Source organism: Mus pahari, chromosome 5 (genome assembly GCF_900095145.1).
Source record: "Mus pahari chromosome 5, PAHARI_EIJ_v1.1, whole genome shotgun sequence".
NCBI classification, from domain to species: domain Eukaryota; kingdom Metazoa; phylum Chordata; class Mammalia; order Rodentia; family Muridae; genus Mus; species Mus pahari.
In genome coordinates, this window is record NC_034594.1 from 120,724,439 (window position 1) to 120,745,623 (window position 21,185).

Consider the following 21,185-nt stretch of genomic DNA (forward strand, 5'->3'; position numbering starts at 1 on the left):
CAGGAATAGCCACTACACCCAGCCTTCATTTGGGGGCAATTCACAGCCACCTGTAACTCTAAAGAATTTGATACCTCTTTTGGCCTATGTGCACAATGAATTAATGTTCATAAAGCAGCACACACACACACACACACACACACACACACAGACTCACACAAAGACATTCATATGCACATAATTGAATATCAGTTATATTTTTCATGCAATTAAAAATGAAAACCTCTAATTCAGATAAAAGCACAAAAGAACAAGAACATTCAAAGATTCCGGAGTGATATTAGAAATGCTGAAGGCCTCACAATGCCATATAACTTATCATGTAGCCATTGAAACCATCTAACATAGAACAGGTGCTTAAACCAGTGAAATAGAGTAGAGATAACAAAAATATAATTTAAAGATGAGTTAAAGATCAGAACCAATAATTCCCAAATAAGTAGTGTAAATGCCCATGAGGTTATGAAAATATTCAATACTTTTAGGAAAGACAGAGAAGAAAATTGAGATTCTCAGTTACTTAGATGTCTATTACATTAAAAAATAATGTGTAATAAAATGGACATGTACACTGTTGGTGTGGGGTAAAGTATATCAAAACCCTGGAGATCAGGATAGATGTTTCAAAAATAAAATAAAATAAATGAACCAACAGATCCAGATGTTCTGTTCCTGGGGTATATGAAGGAAGAGAAATAAGCCTAAAAGAGAAAAAAAAATATGCTCATTGTGACAGACATTCTCAATTGTTAACTTGAATGAAATATGAATCAAATAAAATGCAAGATTCTGGGCACTCCTGTGAAGAAATAATTTCTATCTATGTGTGTCTAGGAGAAAGAGTATGAGTACACAGTGTAGTGGTGGTGTAAACTAGAAGAGGGCATTGGGTTCCCCTAGAGCAGGAGTTACAGCCAATGATGAGTTTACCTTATGAGGGCCTAGGAATTCAACTGGGGCCCTCTTCCAGAACAGTACATGCTCTTAATTGCTGCCTCATACCTATCTCTATAATTCTGACATTACGTTGTTGTCAATACAACAAATGCTTATTTAGAATTCTTTTTGATTATTTTTAATTGACTTGAACAATTTACCACTTGGAACACTTTGGAACACTGAGATGATACACGTTTAACCGCAGCTTAAAAGCATTTTGTTTGTGGATGTTTGCTTTAATGTATTTAATGTATAATATAATATATTGCCAATACTACTATTCTTGAGAAAATTTCTTAGGAGCCTAGTAGCCTAGAATATATATATATATATATATATATATATATATACTAAATATATAAATGTAATATAAGTTAATAATAAAAATAATTATAAGATAATTTCAATATAAATCAATATATTGAATAAATATATTTATCAAATTTACTTGAAAAATTAGATATTTCTTATCAAGTAAATGCTTCCTGTGTCCAGTTGCCTCAATTATCAAATTACTTAATATTTTAAAATTTGGTTTACAAATGGAAGGAAAATACAAAGCTTTGGATTTCTTAATCTCCTTCTGAGAGAAAACTGTAGCTTTTACATCCCTGAAGAATTAGAGATTCATTTCCCTTTTGTTTCCTTAATTGCTTTAATCTGAAGAGATAATAGACTTTGTCTTGTATCTGGAAGAGTCTCAACAGAGCCCAGAATAAACCCCATTACTAACCTCCAGGGCACTAAAAAGAATGAATGGAGGGCTACTCTCAAAGCATTTGCATGTGTGAATAAAATCAGTGAAGAGGCCACACTAAGAATCATATTTGGGCAGCCTAAGACCTGTTGGCTCTGGTAGTCTTTATTTTCATACTAAAAGTCTGGTATTAAAATCCTAGGCCCCTAAGAGATTTTCTCATGAACAGTAGGGATAGCAACCTCATTCCATAATATCTAGTAAAAATGATTTGTATAACCTTAAACTATGGAGTACCCAACTACTTTAGTATGAAAAACAATAATTCTCATTTAAAATTTTCCCCAGAAATGAAACTGAGGAAAATACCAGGATGAGGAATTGCTATGTACTTCTGAAGAAATTAGATCTAGCTGATCCAGGTAGCTCATTTAACATGTAATGAATTAGTGTTACTACTAAAATATGAAAAGTGTTACTGTTAAAGTGTTTAGATTATTTCATTGTATTCATTTCTAAATAAATTGTTTCTGCATTGTTGGTCTTGTAAAATAAGTATTAGATTTTCTATTCAGTATCTCAGAATTATCTTCAATTTTAGAATAAATACAGTTGAAACTCCCATTTGTTAAAGATAAAAACTTTGAAAGCTCAGATTTCCTGCATTTATTGTCCTGATTATTATATATCCCCTTTCATTTTTTGCCACAGCATAGTACCAAGTATTATGTGCATATTTATTATATATAATACTCAAACAGATACTTGAGGACAATGTTGGGTCCAGGACTCCATGAAACAAAGACCACAGAATCTAAGCAGTCTCATAGGAGTCACAGAGACAGAAGTAGTGATCATGGAGGAACCTCCAATGTCTGTATTAGCTCCTCTATATATCTTATAGAGCTAAGCTGGGTGTTTTGGTGGAAAACAAAACAGTGGGAGGTAAAGTTATGTCTGATTCTTTGGGACTTTTTCCTCATACTGGGTTACTTTGACCAGCCCAGATATGAGGGTTTGTGACTACTTTTTTTAAACACAAAATTTAATTTATTTTTTTTATTGGGTATTTTATTTATTTATATATCAAGTGTTATCCCTTTCCTGGTTTCCCCTCTATAAACTGCCTCTCTTATTCTGCTTGTATTTGGGTGCTCTTGAACCCACCCATCCACCTGCTCCTGCCTCACCAACCTAGCATTTCTCAACACTGGGGCATCAACCCTTCACAGGACCTGGGCACTCCCCTCACACTTATGTTAGATAAGCCCCCTTCAGCTCCTTCAGTCCTTCCCCTAACTCCTCCACTGGAGTCCCATGGTTAGCTGTTAGCATCCACATTTGTATTGGTCAGGAATTGGCAGAGCCTCTCTAGCTGCATATGTAGCAGAAGATGGCCTAGTCGACCATCATTGGGAAGACAGGCCCCTTGGTCTTGCAAACTTTATATGACCCAGTACAGGGGAATTCCAGGGCCAAGAAGTGGGAGTGGGTGGGTAGGGGAGAAGGTCTGGGGGAAGGTATAGGGGACTTTAGGGATAGCATTTGAAATGCAAATGAAGAAAATATCTAATAAAAAATTGAAAAAAAAGTACCAGGAAGGGGGCAAAGAGAAGAAAAAGACATATAGAAGATTTTATTTTATTTTTTAAAGAAAATATTTCTCAAGGAGAGATTGAAGCTGCAAGCTAATTGTCAAGGTGATGGAGAGAGGGAGAGGTAGTGGGTGTTATTTTTAAATAGTCAAAGGAAAATTGTTTGGTCTTAACCTCCATTGCCATCTGTGAAGACCTGTCTTTGTTAACTGGTAATTTTTGCCATGCCTGTTGTTTTGCTTGATTTTGCCCATATGAATTAAGGTTTAGATAGGTAAGGATTAGAGTCAGGCTCTAAATGATATTATAAACTAGCAGACATTACTGAGTTCTGATTGTTAAAGTATGGGAATCTTTGTTTTAGATGTTAGACTTGTTTGTCTCTACAACTTAAACTTTGCAATGTATTGAATATTTTTAAGAATTTAAAAGTTAGAATTAATGAGATGCAATTTATTTCTTATTTATTCTTTTCTCATATATAATATTTTGACCATAGTTTTTCCTCCCTCTTTTTCTCTCAGTTTCACCCGCTACCTCCATGAACTTCTCATCTGTTTCCCCTTTGTAAAGAGCAGACCTCCCAGGGATATTAACCAAACATGGCATATAAAGTTGTAACAAGACTGGAGACCTCCTCTCATATTAAATCCAGTGGGGAGAAAAGTCAGGCAAAAGATTCAGAGACAGTTTATGCTCTCACTGTTAGGAGTCCCACAAATAGACCAAATAACACAACCAGAACATATATGCAGATCCATGAAGACACCCTGATTGTCCATTCAAGCTCTGTGAGCCCTGAGGAGTCAGGTTAGCTGATTCTGTGGGGTTTCTTGTGGTACACTTGTCCCTTCTGGTTCCTACAATCTGTTTTCCCCCTCTTCAGAACGATGCCCAACTCTCCACCTAATGTTTAGCTGCAGGTCTCTGTATCTGTTGCTATCAGATGCTGGATAAAGCCATTGATAGCATGAGAATAGCATTAGACATCATTTTGTAGACTTTTTTTTTTTTCTTTTCTTTTTTGTCTGTCATGTTTGATTCTCTCCTAAGTGATTAGGCTATCTAACCTGTTTTCTGCCCCTGCAGACAGTGTTACTGTCAGAGGGTGGCTCCCTGTCTTGGCAAGGTTCTCAAGCTGGACCTGTCATTGGCTGTCTGCTGATTCCTTCTTGGCCATGTGTGGCCGTATGTATCTCTCTGCCACGGTTAATGACTGTAAAGTAATCAGAGAGCACAAGTGAAGGAGGCAAGAGTGTGTCTAATGTCTCAGCACAATGCTAGAATGCTGTGATTGTCAAGACAACCTCTTAGGCTGTGGGAAAAGACTTTGAAGACACAAGTTCAAGAATATATAATTTCTCAACTATGTAAAATATAAGGATACAATATGAATCGAATAAGGAACTTCACATACAAAAAGAGAAAACAAAATAAAACCAAACAAACAAAAAACAAAACAAAACAATACAAACAGAGGCAGCTGCACTATGAGCCAGCATGTCAGAAAGATATAAAGGAAAGCAGACACAAAGTCAGTCATATTCATGAGTTCAAGGTCAGCCTGGAACAGAGTGAGTTTAGGCCCAGGCCTTGGCTTGTGAATGGTAATCTTAGGACAGAATCCACCCAGCTAAATTTATTGTTTGTATTTACAAGGGCAGACAGATCTCTGACACCATTTGCAATGTTAAAAAAAAAAAAAATGTGCTTCCTGTTTTGTTTTGTTTTGTTTTGTTTTCTAAGAATCAAGGGGATGAGGTCAAGGAATGCTGAATCTCTATTCATGAGAAAATCAAAAGGGAACTTGGAGTCAATGACTAAATTGATATGTAAATGAAAGACTGGGCCTTGGTCTGAAAATGCAGAGCTATCTGAACAAGCTTTCTAGAGATCTCTAGAGAAAGTTGTCTCCTGCAGAACAGGCTATCAGCTTTTACCAAAGATTTGACTTTGAGTCATTCTTTCTGCTGCTCCCAGTCACCCCTTTATAAGCACCCCAATAAAGCCAAGACTGGCTCTTGATGGCTGGCCAGCCACCCAATTTCTGTGCCAGTTTTACTCTTGTAGGCAGGACAAATTGTAGGCCACTGGTTTCATGGCCAGATTGGTGTCCAAATCCCTCTGCTTTAAGACTTGCCTTGTTAAAGAAGATAAAACAGTTCCGGCTTTGTATTCCCCTTTACTAGGAATATTAGCTAGGGTGGAGACATTTCAGATGGCTTAATTACAATACTCTGAAAATAGTAAACGGACCGTTTTTGAAAGTTCTTTTTAATGGGGCATCATGTCCAGTTTCAGATCAAATGACCAACAGATAATGTATAAATCAGTTAAAATATATCTATTTTTAAAATAGTTTTGATGTCTTCATGGTGAAAACTTGTAAAATGCTTCATTATAGTCTTTTGAAATACTTTGTAATCGTGTCTATAGGGTGATTGTTTGGTAGGACTCTGTTTCTTCTATTTACCTACAGCCAAATGTCGAATAAGTATTTACCAAATTTAACTGTTACACTAACATCCCTACTCTCCTCTCCCTCCAGTAACCAGCATCTCAACTTTGAACAGATCGGCTTATGTATTTGTGTGTGTGTATGGTGTGTGTGTGTGTGTGTGCATGCGTGCAGTATTTATGCATGTATTAATGCATATATGTATGAATATGAATGTATATATGTATGTTTCATATACTTATATAGGGTTTTTTCTTCTGTGCCTGGCTATTTCAGTTAACATAATGATCTCAGTCTCTAAACTGATTGTCACAAATGAACAGATTTCACATTTTCTATGGTTGAATTATATTGGATTGAGTATATGCTCCACATTTTCTTTATTCATTCACAAGTCAGTGAACAAATACTCTGCTTCTCAATGTTGACTGCTGTGATTAAGGCTACAATGAACATGGATGCTCAGATGTCCCTTTGCCATATTGTATCTTACTTTCTTAGTCTATATGCTGCGTTCTAGATGTTAAATTTTTGAGGTACTTCAAAACAGTTCTCTGTTTTTGTTTGAGTGTATTTTCACATGTATATGGGTGCACACATCTCTGTGTACATACAGAAGTGAGAGGAATGTCAGATGTTCTATTTTGTATTTTCTGCCTAATCATTTGAGCAAGGTCTCATTCTGACTCTAAGGCTCACATTTTTGTTGTCACTACACATATCACATATCACACATAAATTGTCTCCACTGTTTGAGTGGAGGAATCTTAGAGGTTCTTTTGTCTCTGCCTACTTCTGACCTGAGGTTTCCAGCCTATCTGGGGTGGCTAGTTTGTGATATGAATGCAGATATCCAAACACTCATAGTTATGTAGCTAGTACCCTGTACCACTTCACATAAAGTATTCCTTTTCCTAACTTTATGCAAAACGCTTATTTGTTGTCTTTTTGAAAACAGACATTCTTAATGGGTGAAGTGATAGTTCATTGTGGTTTAGATATTCAATTTTATAATGATTTACAATTGTGATCATTTAATTTTAATTTTAAAATTATTTTTACAGTTATCTATGCATGCATTTATCTATGTGGAATACATACATACTCACCTGTACATGAATGCCAAAGGGGTTGGATCCCATGGAGCTGAAATTACAGAGTTTTGTTAGCAACCCAGCATGGGTGCTGGGACTCAACCTCTAGTCATCTGCAAGAAGAGTACTCAATTTAACAATTCTCTAACACCAATATTTAACCATCTCCATGTTTTTGTTGTTGTTTATTTATACACATTACTTTCATAAATATCTATAGAGATCAATATCTTATCTTTAAATCAGGTCATTCATTATTTTTTAAAATTAGTTTACGGAATTGACTTATATACTTTAAACATGATCTCCATGTTAGATGAAAATATTTTCCAAATTCTCTCATTTTATTATTTTCTTTTCTACGAGAAGATATTTAATTTGATGTTCTCTCTTTCTCTCTTCTCTCTCTCTCTCTCTCTCTCTCTCTCTCTCTCTCTCTCTCTCTCTCTCACATACACACACACACACACACACACGCGCGCACAAGCGTGTGTGTGTGTGTGTGTGTGTGTGTGTGTGTGTGAAACATTTTTGTTGTTGTTCTGTTGTAAATTTTCTGTGAGCTTTCACAAATATCTTGAAATATGCATTGAGGATTCCATTTAATTTTTGATGTTTGTTGGCATAATAAATCTGCTGGGCATTGAAAGATTATGCCTTTATTATAATATTCCCAATTTGGCTTTGTTTAAGCCTGTCTTTCCAGAAGTGTTAAGCAGGCTGCTTATATTCTCAGACTTCTCTAGTCATTTACACAATTTCAGCTTTGGATGATACCCAACTCGAGATTTGCTGGAGTCTGTTTTTGGTTTGTTACTACTGTTTGAGTGCTAGAGAGCTAGCCAAGCCTGGGTTTGTTCCAAATGCAAACCCAGGTTGTATTGTTCACGAAAAAATGAGACTGTCTAAAAGTATTCAACTGTCCCACCAAATCAGGGTGTGTTCAGGTGTCTTGTTCAAAGCATTTCCAGTTAGTTAGATACTAGAGAATTCATCCAGCATTGAACAACATGCCCTTTAATGAATGAGTCCAAAATTCTGTCTCATCCATGTTTATTTAAGTGCCTTTATTTAGTACAGGGTCTGGTTTCTAATCCCATTTTTAGCTATTTTGAAGGAATTAAAGTTAAATTAATATTAGTATAGTTTAAATTTCTATAAGGTCATTTTATGGAAAACAATAGATTATATGTTAGCATAACAATAATAAACTTTACATTTTTTGTGATTAGATATTATATTACTTTTTAATGTTCTTCAAATACCATTTTCATCATCATAAATGTATAATACACTAAAAATACAAGACAATTATAGAGAAATATCTTCTTATAAATTTATATAAGGACTGTTAATTTTAAATTTGTATTTGCAAATATATTTTAGGCAAAAAATTGAACCTATCAGTTAACCTATTAGCTAATGTAGTCAGTTAGCTAATGTATGTTGAATAGTTTCATAAAAAGAATGGAATAGTCAAAATGGTACTATTACATGTAAACTTGTGAAACAACATCTGACATCTGCACTCACTAGCCAATTACAGGTAGGTCTACCATTTTATTTTTCAGCAATAAATTCTAGTAACTTTTATAATTTCGCTATGTTTCATGGTGAATGTTTTTATTCATATGCCTTTCTTTCTGGAAATTTCTATACTGAATATTCAGTACAGATGATTTTCCTGTAAGTGAATTAACTTCTAAAGAGCTATGCTAATAATAAAGAAATATGAAATTACAAAACAAAAATTATGGTAAAGAACATTTGCAGAAAAGCCACACCTGTATTAAAGGGTGGATGACTGATATGAATATCCTGACTGTGGAGTGAGATATTCAGTGCTCAGAATCAGAAACTCTTGAGCTATTATTAATCACATTATTAGTCACCCACTATCCCCTCTTGTGTCTGACATCACATGCTTCTGACCATCTGTTCTCAGCTGACTACCAATTTATACACATTCAAAAACTATGAGTGCCACTGAAAGCACATGATATGTACAACAGATGTTTATATACCTCTATAACACAACTTAGCATCCCTACTGCTATTTTTTTTTTTTGTTTGTTTTCAATAGAGCTTTGGTTTTAGTTTTTGTTTTACCTATAACTAGCAAATCTTATGTAACTTCTTCCATATTGAAACATGTTATCTGGGGGCTGAAAACTTATCTCTAAAATAGAAATTAGAGGCAGTTGAGGCAACTTATGCCTCTCATTCTATCCCTGCCCTCAGGATAGGACTGATTAACCTTCCTGCAGTTCGATTTCTTATGATCCAGTGTTGGCCTCATAAATTTATCACAGTATTGTTTTGCTTTCATCACAGTTGTGAGATTATACATCATGCTAATACTTATTAGCTCACATTTTCATCTCAGTGCGTTACCATCTCCATATTGTAAGTGGATGTGACAGAAGACATCAGATAACTAGGAGTAACATGACAATCATTATTACCATGGCTGAGATGAAAACTTGAAACTCATTCCACCATCGAGAAGAAAGGAAAATGTTTTCACGTAGCAGAATGTATTTGTTTTAATATTAGCTCTACATAAAACCGTATTTTCAGCAGGACAAATAAGGTGTGTCATACGACAATGAAGCTGCAGAGCACACATGTATCTTCCTCAGTGTGTCTTTTTTCAAACCATGACTAAGTCTTTCATTTTATTTGATCTATTTTCTTACTATCTATCTGTACATTAAGTGTCAGGAATCAGTACAATTTTTTTTTTGAAATTTGTGGAGGACCATAAGTCACACATGAGCCTGTAAGAATTTATTGTAATACTGTACCAATGTCTTTCAATAATTGATTCCATTTCTTGTCCTATTTAGAAGTCAATTAAAATATAAAATATGTAATTGATTAATTTTTTCATAGAATTTCTTCTTATAAAATTACTCAGATTGCAGAATTAAAATGATTCATGCAAATAGTGAGATGTTTAATGATATAAAGGCAACATCAATTAGATTATGATATTATAAAAAATATTTTTACTTTTAAAAATAAAATTGTTATTAATTTTTTAATAGATTAGAACTCTCTTATTAATGTTATCTCTGTGTAATTGAATGTAGGTCATTGTGACATTGTGAGAAGAAGTGGCAAATAAATTGATCAGCTAGAATAGTTTGTTTCATTCAAGTACTTAAGAGGCTAAGTTTCATATAATCAGCTTCACTTTTAACCAAAGGACCTTGTCCAAATATAATTACTTTGAATCTGAAATTACATTAAACAGAAGAAGAAAGAGGAATTAGTGAAATCTAGTTCAAAACATAGCTACACTTCACTGATTCTCTGTTGATATCTAATTATTTTGTGCTAGTGGAACAAGGACAGATAAAATACCATCTTGCTTGTGTACTGAGCTTGAGGAATGTTCTACATGGGTGTTTTCTGGATAGCACCAAGACTCGGGTCTGATAATTAAATATGAAAAAATGAAGTTTCAATAATTTGGATGTACTAAAATAAAATATAATGCCAAAATCATTTCAGTGGGATTTTAGTGTGTGCTAAAATAAATTTCAATTATAAACTTATAAAAATGTAACAGTTTTATTCTTAATGAACTTTTCTCAGACTTACAAACTGTACTATGAAATTGTAATTTGCTACATCTTATCTTTCTCATAGCTTTTTAAATATATATTATGTATCAATGATAGAACTGAATGATTATTTTTCCTTTAACCTGTCTATACCTATTCGCTCTTTCTCTGTGTGGAGTTGTACCTCTTGTTATCTCTTTGCCTCTTCTTGTGTCTTTCTGGCTATCTTTTTTGTCTCTTGTTTCAGCTGCTTTGCTCCTCTGCTTTTTCCATGACTTACAACTTGTTTTAAAAAAAAAATGGTAAATTTGATCTCATCCATTCTGACTGGTGTAAGGTGGAATCTCAGGGTCGTTTTGATTTGCACTTTTCTGATCACTAAGGAATTTGAACACTTCTTTAGGTGTTTCTCAGTCATTTGAGATTGCTCAGCTGTGAATTCTCTTCTCTTTTTTTATATATACATATATTTTTATTAGATATTTTCTTTATTTACATTTCAAAGGCTATCCCCACAATCCCCTATACTCTCCCCCTCCCTGCTTCCCAACCCAGACACTCCTACTTCCTGGCCCTTGCATTCCCCTGTACTGGGGCATATGATCTTTGCAAGACCAAGGGTCTCTCCTCCCATTGATGGCTGCCTAGGCCATCCTCTGCTACATATGCAACTAGAGACACAATTCTAGGGGGTACTGCTTAGTTCATATTGTTGATTCTTATAGGGTTGTTGACCCCTTCAGCTCCTTGAGTACTTTCTCTACGGTCTTGAGTCCTTCTTTACGGGGCCCTGTGTTCCATCCTATAGATGACTGTGAGCATCCACTTCTGTATTTGCCAGACACTGGCATAGGCTCATAAGAAATAGCTATATCGGGGGTGAATTCTCATTTTAGCTCTATACCCCATTTTTTTTATGATTAACTTCTTGAGTTATTTATATATTTTGGATATTTACCTTCTGTCAAATGTGGGGTTAGTGAAATTTTGTTTTTGTTTTTGTTTTGTTTTGTTTTGTTTTCCCAATCAGTAGGGTATTGGGTGAGGGAAAAAGACTGAAGCCCTGAGGGCCAGCAGAAAGAATGTAAACAGGCAACCTCAGGAAATAGGAGGTTGGGGGGATCTCCCAGAATACTCCAGAGACCTGGGAGGTGAGAGACTCCCAGAACTCACAGTAAGGGACCTTTGAGGAAATGACCAACAGTAGGGAGAGGGAACTTATAGAGCCCACCTCCAGCAGGAAGACAGGACATCAAGTGAGAAATAGGGTTGCCATCCTACAGTCACACCTCTGACCCATAATTGTGTCTGCTGAAAATATTACAGGGATGGAAATGGAGAGGAGCCTGAGGAAAAGAAGATCCAGTGACAGGCCCAAAGTGGGATCCAGCTCAAGGGGAGGTCCCAAGGCCTGACAGCAATACTGAGGCTATGGAGCGCTCACAAAAAGGGATCTACCATGATTGCCCTCTTAAAGACCCAACAAGCAGCTGAAAGAGTCAGATGCAGTTATTTGCATCCAACCAATTGACAGAAGCAGCTGACCCCTATGGTTGAATTAGGGAAAGCTGAAAGAAGCTGGGGAGAAAATTGATTTTATAGGAGGACCAGCAGTCTTAATTAATCTGGACCCATGAGATCTCTCAAATACTGGACTACCAAACAGGCAGCATATACCAGCTGATATGAGGCGCCCAACATACGTACAATAGAGGACTTCTGGGTCTTTGTTCATTCAGAGATGGTGCACCAAACCCAAGAGACTGGAGCTCTCAGTGTGTTTAGAGGTCAGGTTGGGAGGGGAGGAGGTATGGGATGTAAAGCATTTGGAGGGTGGATAGGGAGGGGTGGGGAATGAAATATGGAGTATAAAAAATGAATTACAAATAAAATTAAATTAAAAAATAGGGAAGGGGGTATTTGTTTTAAATAAAAGATCATATATCTCCTTTTCTGGATACAGATTTTAGAGTGGAATAGTGATGTGTTATTGTAGAACACCAAGCAGTTTAAATTAGATTCCCAAATAGCAGGGGATTAGGACCTGGTCTTCAGGAATGTCATGGTATTTTTGTTTTTGTTTTTGTTTATTTTAATGCATATCTTAAAGAAACATTTATTCAGTATGGCCCATGACCATAGACCTTCTAAAACAAGATTTACAGAGTACCTTAACACTAAATATTGGATTATGCAAAGGGTATCAGGACTTGAAGACCAGGTAGAATAATTGGATCACTCAGTCTCAGATAATGTATCTTTATATAAAACAAAATAAAATAAAGCAAAGCCTCCAACAAAACATACAGGAATTCTGGGACAATATTTTAAAGATCAAACCTACATATAATAACTATAGGAGAAGAAGAAAAGGCCCACATCAAAAGCAGAGGAATTATTTTTAACAAAACCACAATATAAACATTTGATGTTCTAAGGAAAGAGTTGTTATTAAGTCCAAAAGTACTAAGTAGATAAAACTAGAACTGAAACGTAAGGCAAAGAACACTGTCAAACAGCAACATCAGATTTGGAAAGGATTCCACCCTATAGAGGGCTAAAATCCAAAATATACAAAGAACTTAAGATGTTAGACTTGAGAGAACCAGATAACCCTATTAAAAATGGGGTATAGAGCTAAACAAAGAATTCTCAACTGAGGAATATCCAGTGGCTGAGAAACACCTAAAGAAATGTTCAACATCCTTAGTCATCAGAGAAATTCAAATCAAAACACCCCCGAGATTCCACCTCATACCAGTCAGAATGGCTAAGATCAAAAATTCAGGTGACAGCAGATGCTGGTGAGGATGTGGAGAAAGACGAAAACTCGGTTGTTGGTGGGAATGCAAGCTGGTACAACCACTCTGGAAATCAGTCTGGCTGTTCCTCAGAAAATTGCACAAAATACTACTTGAGGATCCAGCTCTATCACTGCTGGGCATAAACCCAAATGATGCTCCAATGTAAAACACGGAAGGAAAGGCCATCTAGAGACTGACCTACCTAGGGATTCATACTATCTGGAGACACCAACCCCCCACATTATTGCTGATGCCAAGAAATGCTTACTGACAGGATTTTGATATGACTGATCCATGAGAGGTTCTACCAGCACCTGACCAACTCAATGCAGATACTTACAGCCAACCATCAGTCTGAGTCTGGGGACCCCAGTGGAAGAAATAGGGGAAGGAGCACCCTCATAGAGACAAAGGGAAGGGAATAAGGGAGGGTGAGATGGCTAGATTGTTGGAGGGATAACTGGGAAGGGAGATATCATTTGAAAAGCAAATGAGGGCTGGAGAGATGGCTCAGAGGTTAAGAGCACTGACTGCTCTTCCAAAGGTCCTGAGTTCAAATCCCAGCTACCACATGGTGGCTTACAACCATCCATAACAAGATCTGACTCCCTCTTCTGGTGTGTCTGAAGACAGCTATAGTGTACTTACATATAATAAATAAATAAATCTTAAAAGAAAAGAAAAGAAAAGAAAATGAATAAAATGGTTAATAAAAAATGACAAAAAGCTAGAATAGAAACATTCTATAACATAGAATAGTCAAATGAAATAATGACTATAAAGAAAGGATATTGAAAATGACTACAGAAAGTCACATAAAAAGGCAGATCCATTAAGATAACAGTAGACTATTTTCAGTGGAGATTAAGAAAGCCAGGAGGGATTGGAACAATATTCTTTCTGGTTTTTTTTTCCCTTTTTTTAATTTGAAATTTTCTTTATTTACATTAAAAATGCCATCCCTTTTCCTGGTTTCCCCTCTGAAAACCCCCTATCCCATCCCCCCTCCTCTCACTCACCAATCCACTCACTCTTGCTTCCCTGTCCTGGCATTCCCCTACACTGGGGCATTGAGTCTTCTCAGAACCAGGAGACTCTCTTCGCATTGATATCTAACAAACCATCCTCTGCTACATATGCAGCTGGAGCCATGGGTTCCTCCATGTGTACTCTTCAGTTGGTGGTTTTTAGTCCCTAGGAGCTATGGGGGGTACTGACTGGTTCATATTGTTGTTCTTTCTATGGGGTGGCAATCTCCTTCAGCTCCTCAGGACCTTTCTCTAGCTCCTTCATTGGGGGCGGGGTGTGTGTGTGTGTGTGTGTGTGTGTGTGTGTGTGTGCTCAGTCCAATGGTTTTCTGAGAGCATCCACTTCTGTATTTGTCAGATACTGGCAGATCCTCTCAGGAAACAGCTATATCAGACTCCTGTCAGCAAGCACTTGTTGGCATCCACAATAGTGTTTCGGTTTGGTGTCTATATGGGATGTATCCCCAGGTAAGGCAGTCTCTGGACGGCCTTTCCTTCACACTTTGCTCCACACTATTTCTCTGCATACTTCCCATGGGTATTTTGTTCCCCCTTCTAAGAAGGATGGAAGTATCCATACTTCTTCCTTCTTCTTGAGCTTCATGTAGTCTGTGAATGGTATTTTGGGTATTCCGAGCTTCTGGGCTCCACTTATCATTGAGTGCATGTCACGTGTTCTTCTGTGACTGGGTTACCTCACTCAGGATATTTTCTAGTTCCAACCATCTGCCTAAGAATTTTATGAGTTCATTGTTTTTAATAACTGAGTAGTATTCCATTGCATAAATGTACCATTCTACAAGTTAGAAAGGATCGTGAATTCTAGCCCACATTACCATATGGTGCAGAACGTTCAATCTTAATAAAAAGAGGAAGAAAAACTTACCATGATAAAAAAATAATAAGCGAAAGATTTATACAATCTGAAGAGAAACCAGAGTATATACGTAGCAGAGGATCACTTGGAGGGGAGCCTTTGGTTCTATGGTGACTTGATAGGGGAACACTAGGTCTGTGAGGCAGGAGTGGGTGGGCAGGTGGAGAAGCACCCTCATAGGGGCAGGGAGGGAGGGAGGAGGGGATAAAGGGCTTCTGAAGGGGAAACTGGGAAGGGAGCTAACATTTGAAATATAAATACAAAAAATAACCAATAAAAAAAAAAAATTAAGCAGTTCACCACCACTAAGTCAGCTCTAAAGAGAATCCTCGAAGGAATACTTATATCTGAAGAGAAGGTTAAAATCATCACAAAAAGGCACAGAAAAAAACCATCCAAAACACTGAATACAAACAGGGTGATAAAACTCATGAAAATACCAAAATGACAGGCATTAAAATGCTTCTCCCTCATCCATGCTGAAACGTTGGCTTATTTCTCTTGTGTGGGTAACCACAGCTCCTGTAAATTTACATATACAGTGGTCCTGTCCTGTCCAAATGACAGCATTCCACATCTCTCCTCCTTTAATATTTTCAAATATATTACCTCAAGTTTATCTGCTAATATAACTATATGTTTTTACAAGTAGATGATAAAAACAGGAAACACTTACTTGGATGATTTGCAAATATTCATGCAATTTTATCCATTGGAATTGTCAACATGATAGAAAATGAGTTAAAAAAATGAAAGCATACTTAATATACCCCTACTTGACACTTAAACAAATGACTGAAAGAAATAATATATTTATTTAAAAATATTTAAAATATAGTTCCTTTCTTACACAATTTTTATTATCTTTAAATGTGTGTGTGTGGGAGGGGGGGGGAGAGGGAGAGAGAGAGGGAGAGGGGGAGTGGAGAAGAGAGGGAGAGGGAGAGAGAGAGAGAGAGAGAGAGAGAGAGAGAGAGAGAGAGAGAGAGAGATGTTAAGTACTAGGAATAATTTTAAGTTGTCCATTATTAACAAACCAACTAGCAAATCAAATCAAAATATACTGAGTTAATTATTTTCCTTAGTCAAAATATTGATACCAAGTTACAAAGAAATTTCAAATATGAAATGATACTTGTCCTTATTTAGAATAAACTTCCAATATAATCACCTTTAAAATTATGGGTTGTTGAACACTGCTTCACATAAATGGAAGTGTACTAGCCAGTGAGTGTTATGAATGGAATCATAACCCATGCTCGGCACTTTGCAAACAACATGACTAACTGCTTGCTTTCCCTTTTACTTTCTTCTTCTTTTTCCTTATTCACAGTTCTCTGAGAATTTTCTACTGTGTATTTTGGTGATAATCACTCCTCCCTCAGCTCCTTCAAAATCCAAACTTCATCCCCACCCACCCATTTTAGTCATTTTGGAATAGCTAAAAATTTACATAAAATACTAAAATATTAAATAGATCATTTGATAATGTTAAAATGTCACATTATTTTCCCATAAAGATTCCTAATAGTAAGTACCTTTACTTTAAATATTCAAAATGACATTTCTCTGTAATAAAGTTAGTCAATTCAGTAACATTAGCATTTTCCCATTCAACCAAAATACTGAAATCAAAGAAGAGTAGAAACCTTGACAACTTTCAATGGGCTTTATACTAAGGACACAGATAAGCTTGTCTACTCAAAACAAAACATTTTGTTTGTGCAGATTACATTTTAGTGCATCAGTGCATCTGGTGAAAAGAGTTTGGCTTTTGGATTTTTTTTTCCTCTGACAATTCTCTGTATGATCTCCATTTCTCAACTTCATTAATAATACTAAATACAAAGCAGTCACCTTTAAAACACGTTATGGAGATAAGCCGGATTATTCTCATAGTGGCATAGATTCTAGAAGTGATAATAGCAACTTAAAGGACCACGAACACTGGGAGAAACTGTTGCGTGATTTAGTTCTATTGCAATAGTCACTTTTCTCCCTGTATTGTCTTGACCCCTGGTGTATGGCAGACTGAGTGTATTGCCTGGGTGCAGGTGTCACTCATTCTGGAAAACTGAGAAATTTCTGTGATCCATCTGTTCATATGTATCTGAAATTCAAGGAAGCAGAATAGCTAATGATTTTCTGGGTGTGTTGTGAAAGAACCAGTGCATGTAACCCTGGTGAAATGTTGCTAGACATATAACAAATGTTTTGTTAACAATTATTATTTGTTAATAAAGATTTTGGTATCTTCCCATCCATTCTAAAGTAACTTAATTTTACAATGTTAGACTTAAATTTACAATGTTATTTTTTCAAAAATAAATAAAATATATTTACACATGATTTTGCTTCTTTGTAAGTTTCAATTGCTAAAAAAAGTAATCTGAGAATAAATGTACTTTAGAATTCAATCACAGTAACATATATTGGTGAAGGGGTAACAAAAATATTAGGTATTTGAAAAAAGTTAGAATGAAGTCAGCAAATAAATTAAATAAGACTGGTCAAATTAATACCTTCAAGTCTACTGAATGCAATCCATGGCTGTAAAGAGGTGGGGAGTCTAATGATAAAAATTATTAATTTAAGAAATTAATATATGATAACTTGCCCTAAAGAAACTTTTGAAATAAATTCAAACTATTCTATGACTTTTATTCTGTCATAATATCAAAATATTATAGTTATTCTGAAACTATTCTATAACTTTTATTCAGTCATAATATCAAAAATTTAAATTGGAGTACAAAAGACACATGTAAAAATAAATAAAATTAACTAAAATATTATACCTCCTTTAATATTCTATAAATAGAAACATATGCTTGCAATGTACATAGGTATTTTTTAAAAATTTCTCCATTTTATTTTTGAGAAAACTAAAAGTAAAATAAAGACTATATAAAAGTGCTAGTAATCTTTGAAACTCTAGTATTTTGCATATATGTATGTCTGTGAGTCACATGTGTACATTCCCCACAGGAGGCCTAACATATGATGGATCTGTTGGTGCTAGAGTACAAATGGGTGTGAGCCAGCATATAGGGACTGAGAATAGAATAGTCTTCTGAGAAAACAGACAGTGCTCTTAATTCCTGAGCTGTCTCTTTAGCCACTAGAGAATTGTTTTTTAATTACTTTTCACAAAGAAATATCAATTTCTAAGTCTCAAAGTGACTTTTATATTAAGATATGACTATTATTTTGCAAGACTATGCATCTTGTGGTAGCTGTTGATATTACACTTATAAGATAATTACTCTTGTAATTCTTCAAATACATTGCTATTCCTCTGCGATCAATGTTCTTGGTAATGTATTGTCATTTTAGATTTTTTTCTTGTAAATTTGTCTGAATTAAAATGTATTTATCATAAAAATTGTGAATTTGAAATGAACTTTTAAAAATGTAAAAGGAATATTTGAAAATAATCGTAGTTACCTATTAACCAACGTTCATTTAAAATTCTGTTCCATGATAATGTATTGAAATTTAATCAAACATAATGAAAACATAAATATTCATAATTTTAGTATAGAGGCTGTCATCCTTGAAGAACTGGAATATATTGTGAACTTTCGTTTGGGAATTCGATAACAAATATTAGAGGAATGATACTTAAATATGGTGAAACCGTGTCCTCATGTGTGTAATAGGTTGCTTCCTCATGTGTGTAATTGCTTGTGTTAAGGTCAGTAGGAGAAGAAAGATAGAAAGCATAGGGAAGAGATATGATGCATTTACATATCCAGTATTTTTCTTATTTTCTTTTAGAATTAGAATTTCTGAATAGTTTGTAACATTTAGGGGGAAAATATTACCTGAAAAATAAACAAATAATATGGCCTATATTAAAATAAGTTGATATTACTATAAAACGATACTTTCGGCACATCTGTACGGACCATATAATTTGAAGATACTAAAGTATCATGGCACTAAGTTACATAGATCTGTTATCCATATTCTCTTTTCTCAAATCTAGAGAAAATATTCTCCAATTTTATACCTCATTTCCTGTCATTCAGACCTTATTATATTGTAAATTCAGAGAAACAATCCATTTCACATTGCTAAAATTTTCTTATTTGCTTTTGTTAACAGTTTCTCATTCATTTTTTTCCTTTTAGTTGAAAACTAATAGTTTGGTTGCTTCTTTCTTTACAATAAAAAAAGTGCCATATGCATTTCTCCATATTTTCCATGATAAAATATTTATTTTAAAAGATTGTATTTTAATTTGGTATAGAGATATTATGAATAAACATAGCTAGTAAAGAGGTCAAGTAGCCTCATAAGGCAAACTAAAGGATTAATTGTGCCTCCATGAATAGAAGACAAATGTACCTGTTACACTCTATACTTGCCAAAATGCAACTCAAATGCCTTTGTCAGGGAAGAGGTATTATGAAAATTGCTAACCCTTTAAAATAATTGTGCAATTAATCACGCTGGAATCTCTGGTGAAATCCCAAAGAACTAGTTATGACATGCATATTAATACTAAATGGGTTCATCATGATTAATATTGTGACAATAAATACCAGAGGAAATTCATAGTGATCAGCTATTATTTTAAAGCATTGCTCCATAACTCAAATATTTTACCTTGAAATATAATCATTTTAAAGATATATTTTGTCTACCATTTTTCTGCCTTTATTCACTTTAACTTAAATACTAGTAATATGCTCTATTTTGTAAATACTTTTTATTGGAAAACATAATTTCTATTTATTTTACTAAGAAGATAACACATTTGACAACAGTAAACAATTTTAATTCAATTAGTTTTCACTTTCTAAAATTTAAATTAAATTATGAATCCTTTCATATAAGAGTAAAACTATGTCATTCATTTTTTCCTAACAATAATACTTTTTTTCTTAAAATAAATTAAATCTATGTGGCTTCTACACATAAAAGTGCATAGCAGTACCTCTATCCTAAAATATGTCAGTGTTCTAAGGGAAAGCTTTTCAGTACATTTTATCAGAATATTTATTACAGAAATTGGAGTCCTTACAAATATGGGCCAAACTCAATAGGTCAAACAAACTATTTTTACAGGTCATTCTCAATTTTAAAATATTGTCAACCTGCCAGCTCTAATCACCATTTTTACAGAAGCACATTTAGGGGAATTAATGTCTAATTTTTCCTCTGAAGTCTCATAACAAAACATTGTTGGCAGTCTTCTATTATTTTCATGTATTTTGAGACTTCATTCTCTTGTTTTCTGGGGAGCTTTCTGTATGACATTTAATATAAATAACTTATATGTTACTCAAAAACTGATTCTTCCATGTAATGTATTTCTTTTGAATTCTTCACATCTCTACATGTTATTTAGATATATTAATACATACCAAACATTCTTCAATGGCAGTGAGCTGTAGAATTTCTGCTTCAGATATAACGGAGTAACTAGTACTCCAAGGCTTTCTCTGTTTCTATTCTTACACTCTTAAACATCACTCTCATTATTTTATAACCTGCATTATTTTATAATCTGATGTTTATTTTATTAACTAACCATGAAGAACACAGTCTCTTCCTCCTCTCCTCTCTTAGTTGGGTCATTAGCAATGGCTTATACTGGAAGTAACACATAGTTTATGTATATCACTTATAACATAAAACTAACTTGCCTTAGATATATTTATATAAAAACCACTTCGAAGTATGGTAAATCACTGTAAACCTCTGATCCTCAAAATGTGTATTTAGAGAAGTATATAATGTCAGGTTCTCTATTTTCTAGGACAAGTGCCTTATTATTAGGTCTGGGTTATCATTTGTCTTGAAACAATTGCAACATTATCTGCCAAATTATGTAATCTTTGTGTTAATTCTCTAGATATCTTTGTGCCAATAAAGGGCAAAAAGTAATAGTAATCATGAAGCAATATTAATCATGAAGATATATGAAGTTTTGATTTACCTCACTTATAAAACTCTACGAGAAAAAGTCCATGAAATATATTTCACTATTAAGTATCATAACTTAAGAAGCAAATGTATTAAGATAAGAACATTATAAGGTGTAATAGTCTATGATATATCAAATCCTGCCCATTCCTCAGTGCAATTAACATATTGATTGGAATCAGTG

At 34.7% G+C, this 21,185-nt stretch overlaps 1 pseudogene; it reads left to right on the plus strand.

Moving 5' to 3' along the window:
* Positions 1-3,833: 3,833 nt before the first annotated feature.
* Positions 3,834-21,185, plus strand: part of LOC110322018 — a 159,344-nt pseudogene continuing 141,992 nt past the window's right edge.